Here is a 23,105-nt window from a genome sequence, read left to right on the forward strand (position 1 = left end):
CAACTCCAACTTCGTCAACAAAATGGATACAACTCAGGGCAACATCCAAGAGAACCTAAGGGTCATGGGCTTCAAACTCAACAGCTCGCAAGAGGACATTGAAGCCATTCTCAAATGTCGCTCAAACCAGATTCAAAGAAAGAAAGTTAAATCAGAGGTTTCCAATTTTCAATTCGATGTAAACTACTACATTGGGGCTCCTTCATCATCTTGTGCTCCTTCTTCATCAATGGCCTTCTTGGGCCAAAAAACCGCCCGATGCTCATCAAGACGCGTCCAAGCCTCCCCATGAAATTATTAACATGAAATATCAGGGTATCGGGAGAGCCCCTCAACCGCATGCCTTCTGTTCAAAGCATTCTCCTTCAGTTCTCACTCTTCTAGAAACTAAACAACCTCTCCCCACTCTGGGTAAGTTCGTTAGGAACTTCACGGCCCGAACTCTGACTCTTCCAAATGTCTTCTCTGGAAATGAGCTTGATACGGTCGCCTCTAATCCTCCCACTCGCTGCTGTGTAAGCAGACACTTTAATGTAACGACGTGGTCATTTGAAAGGAATTCGAGCTCAAGAATCACTCAATCCATGCTCGACTTTTGTTACTTCATTTCCAGACATGAACTCGTTAACATTCCAAGAAGCAATTTTCACCTTGTCCAACCACTCATCCTCTCCCTCCCTCTCCAAACTGGACTGTTACCTTATTAGCTTCGATTGGGACGCTTCCTTTCCTGGAACCCACTCCACCGCCCTCCTCAAACCTACCTCAAATCACAAGCCCATAGTCCTTAGTACCTAGCCGGCCTGGGGAGGGCCTAGACCCTTCCGTCTCGAGATGGCATGGCCAGAAGAGAAAGGCCCACCCTCTCTAATATCCTCGTGTAACTATGTGATGGGTGGGCCAGCTATCGGCTACAAAGGAAACGTCAGCTCCTTGAGTTTCCTAAGATCTTGGAATAGGCAGCTATCAGGAAACTTCCAGTCTTAAAAAGAATCCCTTATTATGACTATCAACAATCAGGATCATATCGAAGAGTCCCAGCCCCTCAACCCGAATGATTCTCAGGACTCAGCTCAAATTGGACTACCATAATACCCTCAAGAAGGAAGTAATTAACTGAGCTCAACATTCGAGGGTTAAGTGGCTCAAATGTGGTGTTCTCAACATGGGCTTCTTTCATAAAATGGCCACTTGCAGGAGTAGACACAATACCATCACGTAGATGGCAGTTGAAGGTGTAGTCCTTGACCGACCTCCCAAGGTGGAAAAAGCTCACCGACTTCTTTACATAGGTTTTCAAGTCCCCAACTTAACCCAGCCCCAAGACGGTTGATCTCTCCTTCTACTCCATCCCTCCAGACAAAGCCCTCTGGCTGGAGTGCCCATTTTCCGAAAAAGAAATCCTCAAAGCTCTCTGAGCTCGAACAAGACCAAGCCTTAGAACCTAACGGTTTCCCCATAGCACTTTTCATAAACTTTTGGGAACCCCTTCGCTCCGACATACTCTCCTTCTTTGAGGAGTTCAATGAGAGAGGAGTAATCAACAAAGGCATGAACGCCACCTTCATCACCCTCATCCCCAAAGTGGAAGGGATCAAGGACTTTAAACCTATAAGTCTGATTAACAATTCTTATAAACTACTGGCCAAGGTCCTGGCCTCTAGACTCAAGGAGGTGCTAAGGTGGGGTGATTTCACTGCATCAACGCCTTTGTTAAAGATGGCCAAATACTCGACGAAGCCCTTGTTGCACATGAGTGTATACGCCCTAGAACCAACTTCAAAATCCTGGGCCTACTAATAAGATTGGGATGGGAGAAGGCCTATGACCACATCGATTGGGCAGTCTTGGATGAAACCCTTTACCGCATCGCCTATGGTAATCACTAGCAAAATTGAATTCCCAGTTGTTTCTTTTCCATCCTCATTAATGGAACTCCCAAGGGCTTCTTCCCTTCCAATAGAGGCCTCCACCAAGGGGATCCCCTGTTTCCCTTCCTCTTCGCCATCGTGGCCGAGGTTTTCAGCAAATCAGTGGCTAGAATGTGCCACCATAGACTCTTGGAGAAATTCAAGATCAGAAATGGAGGCTCCGTGATCTCACACCTGCAATACACAGACAACACTCTACTCTTTTTGGGGCCTCGGAGCAGCAGATCGACTCACTCCTTTTCCACAAGTGCTTTGAGTTAGCCACTGGCTTTAGGGTGAACATGGCCACATCCAAAATGATTGGCATTGCCCTTGATTCGCAGGCCACCTGGAACCCGGCCGATATGCGGGGCTGTGCTGTGGACACATGTCATCTACCTCGGCAAGCCTAAATACAAGCAATGGGGGAACATTATTGACAAATTTGATCACAAATTGGCAAATAGGAAAGGGGATTCCTATCCCCAGCAGGTAGTCACCCTTATTAAGCCCACCCTCTCCAACGTCCCCATCTTCCAAATGTCCTCTTCCATATGCCCACCTCAGTAGCCGCACGCTTAGAGCAGCTCACGGGCAACTTTTTGTAGTCTGGAGATGGGGAATCCAGAAAGTACCACCTTATCTCATGGACCACAGTATGCAAGCCCTATCCCAAGGAAGCTTGGGGATTCACACACTCAAAAAGAACAATTTGGCCTTGTTGGGCAAATGGTGGTGGAATCTGACCACTCAGGAGGGCAACTGGGGCAACTTGTGATCCGCCACAAATATAGCATTGATTACACCCGACTGACCACAACTGCCCACAACTGACCTCAGGAGCTTGCAGATCAATATAGCATTGCGTACATCCCTTCCGAGCCAACATCTTCTTCCACGCAAGGGTGGGCAACAAAATTAACTTTTGTTCCGACCTTTGGATTGGCCTTACCCCCCTGAGAAACCGCTTTCCTAATCTCTTCTGCCTAGCCAAAGACAACAATGCCTCAATTGCAGATCTATTCCAAGCGATGAGCTCTGCTCGCTCGTAGAATCCAAATTTCAGAAGACACCTAAGCATTCCTTGAACTCCCCTTCTCCACTCTGTCTACCTCTCTCCCTATAGCAAGGAAAAATTCATACGGAACTTAACTGCATCTGGCACATTCTCAGTCTCCTTTTATCGCAAACTCCATGCTCTCCATACTTCCCCCACCTCCCCCCTTTCATTGTTGTGAAAGCTTCGCTTTCTTTCATCTGATAAAAATCCAAGATTTCAACTGGATTGCCTTGTCGGAGCAGGTCTTGACAATCGATCAATTGCAAAGAAGGGGACTGATCATTCCCAACCACTGCATGATATGCACTGCTGATGAGAAAACAAATTTACAGCTTCATCCACTGCAGCTTAGCCAGCAAACCGTGGGAAGACCTACTACTATTCAATTGGCCTCGGGTTACCTCCAAGTCAGTACCCCACTTGTTTGAATATATGAAGTTGCTGCCATGGGCCAAATCATGCATTCTGCTCTAGAAAGCCTCAGTAGCAGCTTCTTTGTGGGCTATATGGATAGAGCACAACAACGGCATCTTTCGAGGTCGAATTACCCCTCTTCATGCCCTGAGGGACAACATCAAATCCACGGTTATTTTTTGGGGGTTAAACCATAGTTGCTTCAAACACTTAGCAGCCTCGGACTTCCATCTTAACTGGCAGGCACTTCCCTCTTAGGCCAAACGGCATCCCTCGAGTGTCCCTTTGGCGACGTCCAGAAACAGGAAAAACCAAACTTAATTTCGACAGTTGCTTGCTTGGCAACCCAGAACCAGCTGGCATTGGGGTAATCTTCAAAAACCACGTCGATCTCCCTATTCTCCTTCGCCAAACCTATTGGTCAAGCCTATTCCACAATGGCAGAAGCACTTGCCCTCTTCGAAGGTCTCAAAAACTTCAATCCTCTTTGGAGCACTGAACTGGTTGTGGAAGCAGACTCTAGAAATTTCATTATAGTTGTTGGAAACGTCTGTGATTCCGAATCGTTTCTGGAATCGGAATCACGGAATCGCGTGTATCAAAAGTTTCAGAATCTAGGAATCGTTGTCTGTACGATTCGGATTTGAGAAAAATGATTCTCACTATTTCAGAATCGCGATTCAAAAAATTAGGAATCGTGTTTCCTATTTGCAAGAATCAATGTCCCTTCATGTTGGAATCGCGTTTCATACCTATATGGAATCACACATGACCCCACTTATTTCGGTGGTTGCTGGAATCGTGTTTCCTAAAAATATAGAATCATGATTCTTAAAAATAAGGAATCATGATTCTTAAAATTCTAGAATCGTTGTCCCCATCAACTTGGAATCAACATTTTCACCATTTTGGAATCGTGATTCTCCCCATATTGGAATTGAGATTCTCCCCTTACTAGAATTGTGAAATAATTCCCTCCGGTATATGAGAGAAGTATTAAGAAAATATATAAATTTACCCATTACTATAAGATTGAATTTTGATCTATATACGCAGTCCAAGACTCCAAGTACTAATGTCAACCTTTATGATATCTTTTTGGACAATCCCATACAATGGACTTGGTCTACCGATAACCCTATTATGCCTACAAGGTCTGAAGCTAGTCTACAGAATACAAGGAGTGAGAACAAGGGCAAGCTCCCTCTATCTCCTTTCCTTGAATTATAAAATAAGCACATGACATAGTAATTCTTCTTTGTTAAATGTAATTTTGAGTCTTTTGACATTTGAAAATTGAGTTATTCAATTTTTAGTTACTTTCTCTAATATTTAAAGATCAATTTAATTTAAAACACCACACAGGGCACTTCACTCATATCCTTATTATCTTCTTATTTTACTAAAAGAAAAACATTTTTATCCTCTTATTCAATTTGAAGAAATGACGGTGCCGATCACATATTAAACATTATTACATTAGTATTTTAGTACCCACCCCATTTACCAAACATTATTAAATTTGAAGTAACATATTTTTTTAGTATTATTTATTCTTGGTGAGAGTTCTTAAAAAGTAACATGGAATGAGGATGGAAATTAGTAAATAAGAAAATAAAAAATTTAACATATTACTTATATTTTAAATTTTGATTTTATTGCCGTGTGCAACAACTTCAAATTCACTCTCGCTCTCATACATGCCGCGCTCACTCATGATTGAGCACACATCGAAGGGTTTCTGCTCTCCCTATGCTCACATATTACTCATATTTTAAATTTTGATTTTATTGCCGTGTGCAACAACTTCAAATTCTCTCACGCGCTCATACATCTCACGCTCTCATACATGTCGCGCTCACTCATGATTGAGAACACATCAAAGGGTTTCTGCTCTCCCTATGCTCACATTGCTTCCTGACAACATGGATTCGCAATTCTTTAGTACTTTGAATCAGTGTTTAGCATAAGTAGAATCGCATCGTTGTGTAGCAAGGAATCACGATATCTGCAATATAGAAACTTGATTCCAAACAACATGGATTCGCAATTCCAAAAAATTTGGAATAAACGTTTCTCACAAGCAGAATCGCATTATTGTGTAGCTAAGAATCATAAAGTCCTCGATATGGAATCTTGATTCCGGCAATCCAGTAATCGGGATTCCTAAACTAGGTGGAATCACGTTTCGCAAAAAATGGATACGTGATTACTTTCTTTTAGAATCGACTTTCGCCAGAGGACATGCCGAATCAAGATTTCGAAACGGAATCGCTACCGTCATAGGCGATTCGGGTAACTATAAATTTCATCCTTTCGGCCTCGGGGGGAGGCCACACCCCCTTGGAGACTCACTCATGTATTTGATGAAATCTTTGACATTTGCAGGCTTATTCCCACCTCATGGACACATACTTGGCGAGAGGCAAACCACACGATTGACGCTCTCACTAGGGGAGGAACAGCTATGACAAGAGCGTAGAGATCTCCGGTTTTTGGGTTGTTGGTCTTTATGTTTTGTAATCACATAGATGTACAAAATCTTTTCACCCTTACCACCCCCTTGGTGGTTTTTGTATAAAGCTCCCGACTTTGGGCAGACTATTTTTCGATACCTTGTACAACTTTACTTTATACAACAGAAAAGAGTTTCAATTAATAAAAATAAATATATAAATAAAGACACAAAAAACCATCAGCAACTACAAATGTGATGAGAACACTCGAGGTCATTTGATCATACAAACATAATTTCTGTTTGATTATTTTGTAAACCAAAAGCAATGGAAAACAGGGCTTTTAAAAACAACTATAATCAACTCACAGAGAAAGTTTCAACTCTCAAGCCCTTGACCACAATATTCAAATGAAGAAAACAGCCATCCAACCAGAACTAGACCATGCTGCCCTTATTACATTTTATTCGGTGAAAAGTTGGTTTATAGTTTGCAACAAATGTTTGAGTATAAGCATTACCTCAATATCAATTCAGCCAACAAGTTTTCTATGAAGATAGGTGGTTATATCAATGCATTATGAGATATAATGCATACGTGGTTATCACTAACTAGATCACTCCCCCAGGACATGCTCATATCCCACACAATGAAAATTTGATTATGCTAATTTTACCTAACTACAATCAGCACCCCCACTTAGTGGAGGCCCTTGCAGTCCAATTTATTAATATTGCACCTTACCTGGCCACTTCCATTCAACTCAAAACAGTTCAGCCTCAACAGTATCAACATGATACTGAAGACATCTTTCAGACTGAGGCACCAGCCACTGCCTCAGCTCTAGTTTTACCACCATTTATACCAAGTGATGCCTCTTTTAACCCTTCCATGCTGACTTCGTGCAATGTGGGAGCGGTTCCTCATCAGAGTAACCTTTATGGTTGTCACCTAATAACCAATGTTCACGAGCCATCTTAGTATCCATGCCATCTGTCTTTTCTTCCTAAGCTACAAATGTCTATTGAATGGTTAGAGACGTATGAATAACACTCTGCACAAATGGTGGTTGATCCTCCTATGCTTGATCAGCAATCGGCAACTCATACACTTGGCCTCATTTGGATGTCTTGGTCACCATAGCAGAGCCTTATCATTACCTCCCTTTATGGGCAGCCGTGAAAATAGGAATTCTCAAATGGTCATAATGACATGTAAGAAAATACAAGTTTTGGCAGACAGAGAAACAGAAGGAAAAGATTTGTTTTCCTTATGTGCCTAGTGGCAAAGCCCTACTATTTGCAGCATTTTGCTGTAAGCAGGGTACACTCCTTGAATTTGTGCCATCTAAGTGTGGTCTGCCAGCTACATTCCTGAAATTGTGCCCCTGAATAGTGGTATGCCAAGCTGGCATGCCCCCCATTCAAGCACAACTATAAGGAAATCTTATTCCCCTGACTAAAAAGTGCTCATCCATTTGGGGACCTATTCTTCTCATATACATATACCTAGATCACATTATCTTCACTGGTGAACCCTTGCTATTTAGCAAACCAATTTCATGGGAATCAGTTGGAGATCAAGAAGGACCTCTCCACTATTACTTGACCATTTAAGTATCTATCATCTTTTTTGAGTAAAGTTCACTGTATTTCATTAGAAAGAGAGACAAGGAGAGGGGCTTTAGGTCCCCAAGGTGGAACTGGATGCCCCCTCCTTAGCCAGGCTATCAACATCTGAGTTAGCTTTTCTATACACGTGTTGCCAAGCGGTGCTGAAATCTCTGGTGATATACAAAATTTCTTCAAAAATTTCATCAAGATGCCATGACCAAAGCTGAACAATTAGAGACCCAGGTGATAATATTCTTGGCATCTCCTTCCACTATCAGGTTGTGACTCCATGATAAGTCACACTCGCGAAGGCCCACGAAGAGGGCAAGGGCCCCAGAAAGGGTGGAGTCTGTGATACCAATAGGGCAAGAGAAAGACATCAAAATACTTCCATCACTAGCTCGTAGGAGCCTCCCTATGCCTGGCGGTCCCGGGTTGCCAAGGGAACAGCCATCGAAGTTGAGCCTAAAAGCTCCACTTTCCGGTGGCTCCATAGGGAGGCCCTCGAAATATTAGGAGAGGTAAGGCACAGTAAATTGGACCAGTCACTGTGGAAATCAGTGAAGGATAAGTTCTTGAAAATCGGTTGGTTGGTGGCCCAAAAACCACAAGGTTCCTGACTTTCTCTGCCAATTGCTTGGCAGTGGATCTCTCTCCCCTAAAAATCCTATGATGTCTTTCACTCCGTAGAACCCAAACAGTGGCAGAAATCGAAAAAGGTGGGAAATTGATCTCGGGGTGACCCAAGCCCAATCAAACAAAGTCAGAATGCAACTGCAAACTGCTCTCGAGCAGTCGCAGTGAAGGAGGAGATGTTCACTTGATTCTTCATCCTCCATACACAATGGGCATTTGTTGGGGGTTTGCACGCCTTTCCTTTGAAGCCGGTCAATTGTTAACAGTCTCTCATGCAGTGCTATCCAACAAAACACCTGGATCCTAGGACGTATGAGGGGGTTCCAAGCTTTAGAAGCTATGGTATAAAAGGGGGCAGTGGGGTTGGAGGAGGAGGTGAAGGTTCAAAAATAGGAGGAGACCAACAATAGACCTGAGGGAGAAGGGGCCCAGACAATCCTATTGGCTCTAGAGGGCGGTAGTAAAACAGAGTCAATTCTTCCAGCCACAGAACTGATTTCCTCGACCTCATGGTCGAAGAGAGGTCTCCTAAAATTTGGCGTCGAAGTTCTCGCTGATCCAGAAGCACTAAAGTTATCCGCAACCGAGAAAAGAGGATTACATGCTAAAAGGACAAGGATGGGGTATTGCTCCCTAAGAGAAGAGGCCCACACCAAATATCCGTCCAAAATTTCACCTTGGTCCCCTCCCTTGGTTGGAGCCGAACATTTTGAAGGAAAAAGTCATGGCTTCGAAGGATTGACCTCCGGAAGCCAGAGATGTTGCCACTGGATTTGCATTAGGGCGTCCAAGGGTCGACACTAAAACAGTATTTGTGCTTGATAACCTCCCTCCAACGGTGATCCAGTTGGGTGGCAAACCTCCACCACCATTTGGCCAAGAAGGGCATGTTATGGTTTTTAAGGCTGCATATGCCCAAGCCCCCCAAAGTTTTAGGAAGGCAGCTTGTCCCAAGCGATGAGATGAAACTTGTGTCCTTGCTCCCCAGCCCAACAGAAATTCCTCATCAACCACTCTAGAGGGTCAGCCACAGAGGCTGGGATGGGGAAAAGGGACATCTGAAATACCGGAGTATTCGCAAGGGTGGCTTTGATCAGCGTAAGCCTGCCAGCCTTGGACAAGAACCTGCCCTTCCAACCTGAAAACCTCCTATTAAACTTATCTAGTACATTACTCCAATGAGAAATTCTAGGTAATCCGAGGAGAGAGGGAGGCCTAAGTAGCTAGAAGGCAAGTGATCCACTGAGCAACCCCATGAATTGGCAAGCAGTTGGACCAAAGATGGGCTGGTGCGAACCCCCATCATTTTGGAGGAGAGAGGGAGGCCTAGGTAGCTAGAAGGTAAGTGATCCACTGAGTAACCCCATGAATTGGCAAGCAGTTGGATCAAAGATGGACTGCTGCAAACCCCCATCGTTTTGGATTTGTCTAGCTTTAAACCCAATAGCCATTTCGAAGCATTTAAGAAAGGTCCAAAGAGTATCCACATGTCTCGGCGAGGAATCGTAGAAGTCAAGTGTGTCCTCTGCATTCTGAAGGTGGGAGACGAGACGGTCGTGGCCGCTAGACTGGAATCCTCCCACAGCTGTCTGCTCAATTAAGGTAGTATCTATCATTTCTTAAGAGTTTCGCTCACTCACAATACATCCAGTTGAATTATCATGTCATCCTGATATCCTCGACTGTGGACTTGTTGCGTGCCACTTGTTCATAAAAACAAGCACTGTAACAAATCATTACCGGTTTGATGGTAACAAATCATTACCAGTTTGATAGATTACCTATCCAGTGTCCAGTAGGTTCCAAAGGTTTCTTCCATTTATTCTGAGGCCATTTTATTTCTGAAAGCGATTCACTAAATCTATTTTCTGAGGTGCCAACCCCTCTATCAAATTCCAGATGCAACTTTACGGCTAGATTTATTTCTTTGACAATGAAAGAAGAAAAGAAAAAGTACAGTGATCAGATCCAAAGACGCAAATAATTTGATCACCAAGTGACTTCCAAGGAAACAATTGATGCCAATCCCACCTGATGCTCTCAGAAAGGCGACAGCCATGTTGCCTGTTGCATATCAAGGATGTATACCCATTAAATGACACAAACAGCACAGTGCAAGTATAGGCCGGTTTAAAATGCTTTGTCATATCAAGAAACAGTAAGTCTACCATAAGGGAGGTCCTATAAAGATTAACTCAGGAGGCTTCCTAGCAGATTTGTAAAAATAACTCAGTGTGTGTTCTGCATAACACTATTTCTGCCTGACCGTCTGATAATAGTCCACCTTAATTGGAGCAACAAGTGTAAAATTTTGGATTAAGAGGTAGATTACGTCTAATGCCTCACAATAAACATTAAGATATGTGACCCAAATGTCAGCCCATCTTCCCTAACATGCTTCTTATTCCACTATCAATCAAATTATGAAGCTCAGAATAAGACAAACAACTTACGCAAGATCACCACCAATAAGAAACAAGTCTCCACGTGGTAAGCTGCACAAGGAACTCCCATCTTTAAGTTGAATGGAAGGCTGAGCAAGCAATCGAGCCACAGCATAGGAAGAGTTTCCACCATCCCCAGTATCTGCCATGAAGTCAAACCATAGTTCTTCTCTTTCACTTAAATGATCATAGAAAAGATCATGGCTATGAGCTTCATCTGGGGTCCTGCTCATTGCAGCCTGAACATAGGGAACATATAGCAAAATATATATAAACATTGATATGATAAATTGAGCAAGTGTATAAAGATTGGGAAATTTTAAGAGAAAGGTGCATCGTTAGAAAGATTTTTCTCATTCATTCCAATAATGTTGATTATGATCCTTTAGTCAACAAGCCAAAAATACAAATCAAAAAGGAAATAACAAGCTAAATTTAGCTAGATGAGTTATACATAAACTTACATATACAAGCATGTGGATATATGAAACTGCCACATATACATTTACGAAGACTAAACAGTATAGGGAGCTCACTTTTGGAATTAATACAATATCAGGTATTGGTCAAAGAATGGCAAAGGATGTAAGCACCAAATGATAATTCTGAACACATTATTCACACTGGTTTATATAACAATCCAAGAAGAATTAGCAAAGCACCATACAACCATTATAGGATTATGGAGGTATACCTGCATCATGCGCATGTCAAACCGACCAACAAAAAGAGTTACAGAGACAAGAAGATCAAAAACTGTCTTAAACAGGTCAGCAGATGTCCTGCACCATTCATTCAGTAAGATAAGAATCCAATCCAGATTTCTGCAATTTCCAAAACCAAAAAAGACCACACACGTACCCTGAATACCAGGGAACCATATCCAAGAAATCGGGCTTCATTTGTTTCTTCAGCTTCTCACATTCTGAGAGTGAGAGTGGGTGAGTTAATGCCCATCTGTTGATTTATCATCAAAAGGAGCACATGAGTTGTCCTATGGTTACCTTCTTTTCATTTGATAGAATGAGTTGAATCTTAGAAAGCCTTCCATTGAAGAAATTCAGCAAAATTTTATTCATCTCATTGAGAAAACTGAGTTCTCGCAATGAATAAAAGGAAGAGCATACAATAGATTGCATGAATTTAAAAACAACAGCAAAGATGGCTCTCTAGTGCAATTGCACATCCACTCCACGTGATAAATATACATGAATTTTTTAATATATTAGCATAGGGCATTCTCCCAAGTACTAAATATCAAATAAGACCAAGACTTACCCAGTGGAGCGCTCCACGACATAATTGGCCATGTAAAGTCCTATAAATGTGGCCCACAATGAATAAATGGGGGATATTTCATCTGATTGGCCAGCACATGATCCACTACAAGCTATCTGAAATAGATAATGATAGAATTATGAATGAACGTAGGAAAAAGGATAACACTCCAAAAAACTACAGAATAAATGCACACTATGCTCCCTACTACAAGTTTCAGGGCAACCACACCTCTCCATAAATAACCCACTTTGAGAAAAGGGGATAATCACTGGCTGACCCAACAGGGGCAAACCAAGATGAACACACTTGTTCCTTCAACTCGTGCACATGAATGAAATGTGATAACCATTTGCTTCTCTCTTCCTTCTTCCAAAATGGGAAAGAGAACAAGCCAGAATTTCTCCTTTCTAGTAATTTCTCTTTTGAGACAGCACGATTTCCACAATGACTATAGAATACACAGCATGCGATACTCAGAACCTGCATTGATAGGAACAAATAAACTTGGAATCAATCTAAGAGCATATATACATACACACACAAACATTAATTTGTTTATTTATTTATATGTTCCCCAACACTGAAATTTGAATTTGAAAGCTTAAATGCGTTGACAGCACTTACAGCACAGTTCTGAATGATGGTCAAAATCTCAGGTCTTTTACCAGCCACACGAGCTACCAACCCCACATACCAAAGGCCAAGAAATATGACATGGAAAACAATGAGAAAGAGTACAGATGAGAGGTATAGCGTAAGAAATAAAGAAAGGTTCATCCTCATGTCCACTCCCATTGACTGAAAACTTGGGAGATGATATAATGCAGCAATAAAAATCCATGCAATATACCTGCAAAATTTGAAACAAAAAAAAAAAAAAGATAAGCAAATTGTAAACTGTCTCTATCTTGGCCAATGTAAAAATGGAATACACATGAGAACATATTATGAGGAATGCTGCCACAATCAGATTGTATAGGTCAATTTGGCCCATCCAAAAAGAAATGATCTATAACTTAAGCATCATTTCCGGCCAACAATCATCCCAGTTAACTAATATAATCTGATTTATTGGAATTTCAATAAAATTTCTATAGAAACATGGAACCATTTCCTTAGACCAATTTGATTTACTTCAGAAACCAAATTATCTGGATCAGTATAGGAATTTGCTAAATTAACAGGTAGTTGGTACTGCTTTAAGACGGCAAGAGAGAATGTGCATACCAACGACTGAAGTTCGAATAGCTTGGCTTAATAGTCTTCCGAATAAAAGGTGACGAGAAGAAATAGAAGAAGCCCACCAAGCCGATATACATCGACCACCACTTGACATTGCTGTCTAACTTTTGTATGAGTGTGTGCAGATTATCGGATGAGATGAAGAAAAGACAAGCGACAATCACTGCAGTCATGGCATGTCGAGAGTGTTCATGTGGGTAAGGATATTTGTATGTCAAAATAGTTCTGACCCTCTCCATTCCGAGGTTCTCTAATAAGGGACCCCGGGAATTCTTCCTTGTAAGCATTTTACCTCCACCTTGGCTTATGTAACTCAAGCCACAAGTGATGTCCTGAACAAAAACGTAATTAAGGTGCAATGTACCAGCACTAAACAAAGCTCTAAAACATCAAAGCTTGAATCTAAATAGGATAAGTATACTATAATCCAAAGGGACATGGTTTCCATCATCCATTGGCCTAATCACCTGGACAGTGAAGGAGATAAGGATGGACCATCATTGGATTGTCTCCTGTTCTGGTAAGCCCTATTCTCTCTTCATCACCATACTTCATTTTAGTTGCAGCCCTCATGGACTATGGTATTCCATAATCCATTGATTACTGGTGCACTTTCCCATCTCGATAAATAATATGTTTGGAGATATGGAAACTAATTAGGTTACTCACCTTTTCATAGGCTAGCTGAATGCTCCAAAAGTGATAAACTAAGAAGCATCCTTAGTGAGTTTGCATAGCAATCTCAAAGATGATCTCCTAAAAAGGTTTTAATGATCCTAAGCCTCTTTCTAGCAAAAATGTCCAGTTGATAGAAAGCTTGCTACTTGGCTACTTTTAGAAACTGCAAATCTGCAATATTACAGTATCAAACGTTAAATATTTAGACGACCAAAGAAATGAAACAAGTCATACAGTTTCTGTCAAGCCAATAGACCTACAAATAAAATATCACCCCAGAAATTTATATGGAAAGATAGAATCTAATATTATGTCCATGACTAACTAGCATATAAACATACTTGATAATGCCTCCACTAAAACATACTTTCTAAGGTGCAGACTTAACAATGTATCTCAGAGAAAAAAAAAAGACACTTAACGATGTTTATAAGTTAATTTTGATTAGAAAATGGTAAACAAAACACAAGTTAACGTGCATAAAGCTTCGACGTGGCTTTTCAAAAAGTGTTGCCATTTACCTTATAAACCAACAGCAGTTCGCTGGAGCTGACAAACATTTTAAAAAAGAACCAACCTTTTCAACATAAGTAAGTTCCGGGTTCAGCTATGACTAGAGTTGGCAAAACATAATGTCTTCTAGTTCTTACCAGTTATTCATACCAATAAACAAAGGCTTATTCTATTTTCCAGGTTTCAGATTAACCTACGAATTAGCAGTGAAATTCAAAAGAGTTGAAATCCTTGTATCTTCCAGATTAGATAAAAGCACGAATTGCGAGCACCCACATTTTCAGACTTCATGATTATTGTCATCAGTTCAGTATTGAAAAGCAAGATGCAATTATATGGACTTCGAGGTTTGGCTCCAAATCTCAACAACGAGTATATGTCTCCAAACAAGACATTGACATTTGACCCAATAAAATGTAACTTTCTGACTACCAAAACAAAAAATCAATGTATCATCCTCATGGTACAAAAATTGCAACCAAAAAGTATAAAGACACTAGCAAAGTTCATCGGCAGTTGAAGCACACTCAAGCATGCATACAAGCTTTATCTCTATAATTTATGGAGAAATAATCTGGTTAACCAAAAGACGAGTAGAAATCAGGTCATTAACTCTAATCAAAGTCATGCAAATAACTTATCAAAAAGGAAATTTTAAGTTGTGTAAACACTAACATCCCTCATCCGCTGATTATAACAATGATTAATTAATTCAACCAATACATAAAAAGCACCCATTAAAACCGATAACATGGGCAAAAAATAAAGAGTTCATGTGAATCCTTGATGTGATGAACTAAGGGAACAGCCAGTGAAACTACATAGCCACGGCCATCAACGATCATGGTAAAAACAAATCAGCCTGAACGAATACTACATCGTTCCTCTCAGAGTCCATTCAATCCTTGAGAATTAAGTAATAAAAAATTACAGTTCACAAAACGAGAGACAAAAGAATTCGGCCTAAAGATGATGTGCGATAAAATTGCAAACACTTCTCACAGAAGATTGACAGATGAGGAAAACAACAGAAAAATAAAAAAGAATAAAAACACACGGAAATATTTCCAATCGCAACTAAACAGGGAAAACAACAATCCTGCAGACCCAAATTTTCAGAAATATTTAACAGAGAATTTTCTTCAATAATTTTATTCACTCGAAACAAATTGGATAATGAATATTTAACAGATATTAACAGGACTGAAAAAAATGGGACCAAGCACGTCAAAAGAATCACTAAAGTAAAGATTTTTAGCAGCAGAGTTATTGTACAAGAACCCATTTCAGTAGAACCAAACTGATGCACAAAGAACAAGCTTTCCCATTTGCATGCAGATGCTTTCCATATAAACCAGCAGAAGGAACGGATTGAAGCCTATAAAGAAGGAAACATGGACAATGGGACAAAAAGAAAAGAAAAAGACAAACAAAATGGGAAAAGGCAGAGGACTCTCGTTACCTGAAAGAGGTGTATAGAGAGAGAGGAAGAGAGGGAGAGAGCATTACCGGGTGAAGAAGAAAGAACAAGAAATGAATGGCTTTTAAAGCCGACATAGCATCTGAGAATTTGAAGAGAAGCTCACACGGCATATTCCTCTGCACCAATTTTAGAGAGAGAGAGAGAGATGGCTTGCAAATTGGGAATTCCTGCCTACCAGAAGGATGAAAATGACAATAATGGCCCTTAACTTTCATCTGAAATTTACTTAAATTTTCTGGAGGCGAGGACCACCTCAAGGTGCTCAAACTTTTCTGACATGACTGAAACTTCCTCTTCTTTAATAAAACAATTATTTTAATACTGTTGGATTAAAGCCTCAGACACACCCTTATTTTTCAGGTGAAAGACGAAGAAGCCGGTCTCCCAGTTTCATGAGAAACAAATTATCGGTAGTCGTAGCTTGGTCAACCGTTTGCGCGTGGCAGGCCAACTGCCATCCCTCTCTCTCCCCTATTTCTCTCTCTAAACAAACAGTTCTACCTCAAAAAAATGACTTCTCACTTGTTCTTTTTTTATGCAAATATTATGAGATTTATTGATTTTAAAAAAATTTACAGGGAGAGTGGCAAGAGAATCAGCCTCGACATTTGCTTCCGTGCTCGAACATAATCGTCAAATTTTCTGAAAGCGAAAATATTTGTAACCAAAAAGATCTCAACTCCCATGCTGCCCCCTGCTTTTTGTTGCACCACTTAATAATACTAAAAGAATCGCCTTGCAATTTCATTCCGGACTCATTCGGTTGTTTTTAAGAGATTTGAAATTGTAAAGATTAAAGTAATTTTTATTGCTAAAACCGGTGTGCATTAAAAATAATTTATGACCAATTTTAGATATCTTTATAACGAGTATCCAAATTTTCTTCACTTTGTTTTTTTAATGTATAGTTTTGAAAAAATAATGAATATCCAAAATGAACTTTGTAGGCATTCTACTCTCGATACTTTTAGTATGACACTCATAACCCGATTACTATTTTTCCTTGCTTTTAACCTCAAGTCAAAAAATAAAATGTTTAAAGAAAGTATATCATGAAACTATTTACCTTTGATACAATGTGGTCACAATTAATTTTGATAATTATATAAGAAATTGGGTGGTTGCTTTTATTTCATCGACCAAGCTCAAAGTTTAAAAGTAATTTTTTCGAACTTTCTGATATACCCAAACCATCAAATTTCACATCAGATGATTATAAGTAAATTGACCTCCGTGTACCAAAAGTAAGCTCATAATATTCAATCCTAAATGTTTTAAAGACTAAACTACGATTCATCTCCCGTGCCATACCCATTAAAGGCTTGTTTGGCTCCATAGGTTAGCAAACCTAGGTTTTCACTCAAAATCTTATTATGTCAAAACTTGGTTATGTTAAAACCTGGTCACTCAAACAGAACTTGTTTGGATGGTTTTGAATGATACCCACGTTATGCAAATCTCATATTTGGATCATGTTTTGTGTAACATAGTTTGCTATTGCACATAGAGAGAATATATCAAACTTGAAATTTGAGATAGTTTCTCTCTCTAAAAAAGTTGAAATAGTTTCTCTATCTAAAAAACTAAAATTTGATATAGTTTCTCTCCAAAAAAAATTTGAAACAATTTCTCTCTCTAAAAATTTGAAATTTCAAATAGTTGATAATTTCTCTCTCCAAATATTTTGAGATAGTTTCTAGAGAAAATTACGCTAATATCCGTTACAGTTTCCGTTATTACGGTTACACCAAATAGTTTCCGTGATTACATCCCTTTCCGTTTTTTTTCATCTCATAGCATAATTTTTTTAACAAAACGATTTTAACCTTTTTCAGGTATTGAACAACCGAATTCAAAAACATTTTGGTTGTTCAACAACCGAAAAAGGGATTAGCTCGTTTAAACTTCCCGCTATAGTTTTACCGAAAGATATTTGAATGCAACAACTGAAATTCAATTTTCGGTTGTTGAACAAAAGAATTTACAATTTTCAGTTATTCAACCACAGAAATTGTGCGGGGCTCGTTTAAAATTCCTGGATCTGTTTCTTTTGCGTCACCGGTCCAGGTATTTCTCATTCCCCCCATTTTTTATTGTCTCTTACCTTTCTGACAATCAAAACAACATATTTAGATCTAGATACAAGTATTTGGACGAATCATAACTGCATTTGATTCATTTTGAGGGCATTTGATGGATTTCTAATTTGTAGTGAAGGTATGTATAATCTGATTTCTTGTTCGATTTTTAGAAGTTAGGGTTTCATACTTGAGTAGAAGCGGTCGATTTAGGGTTTATTTGATGGATTTTACATATTTTTTAATGACAATTTGTTTGAGTGATAGTTGGGATTTTTAAGAAGTGCAATTATTTGGGGTTTGTAATAACTGTAAATTTGTGGTTATTTTTAGTTCTTGAATGTTATATATGAGTTATTGAGTTATCTTTATTTTTTATTTATTATTTAAGAATTTCTAAATTTGGGGTTACTGAGAACTACAAATTTGGGGGTTTTATTATAACTCGAAATGAATTAACCTGCAATTTGAAATCAATAGCTTAAGATAGCTAAATGAGTTGTTGTATGTTGCCTTTGTATTTGAAAATGTATAACTTATGCTATATTGGGTTTGCAATTTGAAATGATTAGTATATAACTGAAAATTTTGGGGCTTATCTGTAGTTGAATGGATTTGTGTTTTGTGACTATATATAAATGAATCCATCTGTACTTTGAAATCTTTAGCCTTACAATATTGGATGTTGCATTTGTCTTTGAAATGTATGAGTTATGCTATGTTGGACTTGTAATTTGAAATGAGTAGCTTAATACAGCGTGTTCGATGTTATTCTGTGTTGTTGAATGTTGTTGTCTGTATTTTGTTGTAATTAACATTTTGGTTATAATAAATGCAAAAAACAATAGTTGTCTTTGATTCTTCCCCTTTGAACCAATATATTAGTTGTCTGAAACGGTGCCTTAGTTGCTGATTTCTTTGATTTCTCATAGTTGTATGGGCTTATAATGAATGGGTGCGGGTTTTGTAAGTTGAAATTTCTTATAGCATATATTTTAAATAGGTACATAGATGGTACAGAGATGAATAGGTACAAAGATGGTATAGAACATTGTTTTGGTTATCATATAAGAACAAATTTTTTGTAGTCATTACTTCATGCCCATTCCATTGTTAGTGATATATGATTTACTGATATATGGATTACATACGAGTTACAAATGTATTAGTTACTCCATTTATAGTTTGGCTTTCTATTTGCCTTGAACATTTTGCAAATTCATGTGGGTTTAGGAGTACATAGGTAATAAATACTTTGTGCATACTATATGTAAATATGAGTCATATTTGCTATGTAAAGTTCTTATCATATTCTTTTGTTAAAGTAGTATTCTATATGCAAATGCATGATGCAATTTTAAAATGCATGATGAGTTATTTTTGTCTCGATTTCAGTGAATATGAGTCGTGTCCATCTAGAGGGGAGATACCCAGGAGGTCCTCAGGACCCTAGTTTGCTACAGCTTCACCCAGAACATTCATCACATTTCATATGGAAAGGACATGTATATGTATATATTCATCTGCTCTTTCCATTAGTTTGTTATTTTTTAATAAATTGTAGTTTGTTTCACATCATATGGAAAAAATATGTGTATATTTATTGTGACTTATATATTTTCTATTTGTTGTACTCCAGGAAAAACAGTAAATTAGAATCGATGAGAAAACTTTTCAATTGAACGATTGACATCTAACCGATGACCAAGTTCAATTAGTAAACGCGTCTGGGTTGGGTGCTTTATTTATCACCAGGTCGAATTAATCATCCTTTGGTCGCAACCAATGCAGACTCCGAGACAAATTCATTTTATTACAACATTCGAATTGGTGAGATGACACCAACTTTATTTGATGTGTACGAGATTTTAGGACTTGCTGTGGATGGCGAGCTTGTTACATGTCGTCCTATTAGTGACCTCTGGGAGTTCATAGAAAATAATTTGGGTATAGTCTCCACTGGAGGCAACCTGACAACCATTAAGCATTCATGGCTGAAGGAAAATTTTAGGCAATTGCCACCTGATGTAACCCTTGTGGAAGTACTCAGATATACTCTAGCCTATCTGCTCTTTCTTATCAGCGTTTCCATTTTCGCTGATGTGTCAGTTGCAACAGTGCCAATGAGATACTTGCAATTCTTTGAATATATTGAGGAAGCTGGGAGATATGATTGGGGTGCTGCAGCCCTTGCATTTCTTTAGCGATTCCTTGGAAAAGCTTGTACATTCAAGCGAAGGCGTTTTAGTGGTTCCGCCACTCTTATGCAAGTAAATTTAATTTTTGTTTAGACATAAGCATAATAGTTTAGATTACTTAGAAATAATATTTACTACTTATCATATCTTGATATAATACAGTGGTGGTCTTATGAGCATACTATGCATATGAGGTCCATACCGCATAGTATCTCTCCAAATATGTCTAGGGCAAAAAGATGGGAGCCACCAAAGAACTATTATGGCAATCCACATAACCTGATGCCTCCCATTAGACAAGAATTGAATAACCTCCAACTTAATAAGGTTAGTGTCTACTTTGATATTAATTACTTTCAATTGTGTTAAAGTATTTGTGGTTTTTATTGTTGACTGATTGCCGTATGTGTGATTGCATATAATATAATAGGTAATATGGAATCTCTATTTCAAGCCTGATGAGGCCATTTCAAAAATTAGACATCAGGCGTTCGAAACTGCAATGTGCATCACGATGCTTATCTTTGACGATATTGCCAATTTGTATGTGCCAGATCATGTTTGCCAACAATTTGGAGCTAAACAGTGCGTTCCAAGAAATCTCACTTCTGTTTGTAAGAGGTCTAGCAGACATGTTGGGCAGTGAGATTGGTGAAATGCCAATTCAGACAAAATCCATAATTGGTTCTCGCCATGATCACATGATAGTAGACATTGAAGTTGATACTGCCAATGGGTTGCCCTTTGAGGAGTACAAGGCTCGGTGCAACCGAGTGTCCCATCCTATAATACATAATGTCTCTAATCCACAAAAAGACATATTGCAACCTCAGGATCAGGAAGAAGAAGAGGTGGTTCCTGCACATGAACCACAGTATATAATGAGACTTCGAGGATATGAGGATCAGTTGGTATGTTTATATTAACCTAGAAATTGTTTTCGTTTTGTACTTGCCTATCAGTTGATATGTTTATATTAACCTACAAATTGTTTTTGCAGGTTAGTGCAGTTCAGGCGAGTACAACCATGTTAGCAGAGGAACTTACACTTAGACAGAAATGGTATCTTGAAGTTTATAATCGTGTTAACAATGCGTTTGAAATGCTGTCTAAGTTTGTGCCTGTCAACATGGTTGATATAGAAGCCATGATAGAAATTTTACAACGTTGAGTTAATGACGAAGCTGTACAAGAAAAAGGAGATGTAGTGGGTGAAAGTAGTCGGCATGTAGAAGACTTGGCTCCATCCACACAACCTGCAGTTGAGGAGCTCAGAAGACATAACACTCGAAAGAAGCAGTATCAGCCGAAGAGAAGGCGACCAGTGTAAATGTTTTATTTGACAATGTAATGGTCATTGAATACATTTGTAATGTTATGAATGGATAATGTATTGGTCATTGAATACATTTGGTAATCCACTTTGGACTGCTTCATCGTTCCTTATGATCAGATTCATAAGTAATTGAATGAGTTTGCACCAGCATTGCTAAATATACTTCAAAATTCCATTCCAATGTGACTTTCATCTTGTGCTGAAATTAATTTATGTAGTTCATTACTTGGGTGCCCCAACTAAAGCCAAGACATTTATAGGTTTTGACATTTTAGCATTCTACATATGTTGCGTGAACAATCTAAATCAATAAATTTACAGCCAAGCTGAATGCGACGAAGACAACATTCAGAAGCCCATGAACTGCTTCAGCCCTATGCACATGGCTGGTAATGACCAACCCAATTAACGTATTGAATGCAACCAATAAGTGCATGACGTAGTAACCACAAGAAGAACAAAAAAATTTAAACTAGATCTCAAAAGATACAAAAATGAGATGAAATACAATGCAATCATGTATGATTCAAAAAAAAATCATGGAAAGCCTTTTACTTGAGCACAAATGAAATCGTAACAATTTCGGTTGTTGAGCAACCGAACTTATACATTTTCAGTTATTGAACAACCGAAATTGTGATTTCGGTTATTGAACAACCGAAATTGTGATTTCGGTTATTGAACAACCGAAAAAGTCACCATTCACCATTTCGGTTGTTGAACAATCGAAATGGTCTTTGCAAAAATCCAGGGCAGAGACGAATGGTCTCTGTGAATATCCAGGGACCTTCTGTTGTTCCAGAGACTATTTCGGTTGTTGAACAACCGAAATAGTGATAGTTTCGGTTGTTAATTGCTTGAATTTTCAGAGCATTCTAATGAGTTTTAAATATCATACTAGTGAGATTTCCTTCATATTAAAGGTCGAATAATAGCTTGTGTTTCCATGCTCTACAATGTGTAGTGCAAATTGAATCTCCTACTAAGTTTTATACATCAGATTCATATCAACACCTAAATCACTCAATTCATACTAACACCAAGTACAACACAAGATTGACGACACCTAAATCACTCATTTTATTTATTCTTAAAATTGTTAATTCCATACAAAAACACATGATAAATCACTCAATTCATACTAACACCAAGTACAACACAAGATTGACGACACCTAAATCACTCATTTTATTTATTCTTCAAATTGTTAATTCCATACAAAAACACATGATTGATAATAAATAATTTACTCTATCTGTTCTCTGCATATCATCCTATTATGACCCACGACACGGCATCCTTTGCACTTCATAGGCCTGGTGATGGGTTGTTCAGTCTCGGATCTTTTTCGTTGCTTTTTCGGTCAATGGGAAGGCGTGTCGTCCTTGATGGCAACACTGTCCGGTTGAACATACATGTCAACTCAATATAATCCGGGACAGGCCCAAAGGGAGTTTGAAAGGCTCTTTTAAATGTCTCCACTGTGAAATACTGAAGGCAGTACGCAGTGGGATCCAAATGCATGGTTAATAGCCGCAATTGCATAAGTATACGGTATGCCACTGAGTTGCCATTTTCTACAACTGCATGTCCAATGAGTTAAATCGACAGCGTACTTCTTCCCAAGATAGTGGATATCAAGTAGTGTATCCATGAAGGATATAACTGTGTGCAAAAATCTAGCCTTCATCTTTGGCAAGTCTAGTAATTCTTAGGCTTTTGGTATTAGCAGGCTGCTCCAACTATTACCTAACTCCCTCTTC

At 39.0% G+C, this 23,105-nt stretch overlaps 1 non-coding gene across 1 annotated transcript in view; it reads right to left on the reverse strand.

The window, feature by feature from the left end:
• LOC18446479 (uncharacterized) overlaps positions 1–16,234 on the reverse strand; it is a 34,217-nt gene extending 17,983 nt beyond the window's left edge. The window contains exons 1-9 of the transcript XR_016054527.1: positions 15,757–16,234; positions 13,726–13,905; positions 13,042–13,388; positions 12,439–12,664; positions 12,043–12,294; positions 11,812–11,927; positions 11,395–11,490; positions 11,228–11,315; positions 10,543–10,772 (exon numbers count right to left, since the gene is read on the reverse strand). This is a non-coding gene — a transcript (uncharacterized LOC18446479). The remainder of the gene's footprint in view (positions 1–10,542; positions 10,773–11,227; positions 11,316–11,394; positions 11,491–11,811; positions 11,928–12,042; positions 12,295–12,438; positions 12,665–13,041; positions 13,389–13,725; positions 13,906–15,756) is intronic.
• Between the last annotated feature and the right edge of the window lie 6,871 nt (positions 16,235–23,105).

The sequence above is a fragment of the Amborella trichopoda genome, chromosome 4 (assembly GCF_054954075.1).
Source record: "Amborella trichopoda isolate Santa Cruz 75 chromosome 4, AtrichopodaSantaCruz75HAP2 v2.0, whole genome shotgun sequence".
NCBI lineage: Eukaryota > Viridiplantae > Streptophyta > Magnoliopsida > Amborellales > Amborellaceae > Amborella > Amborella trichopoda.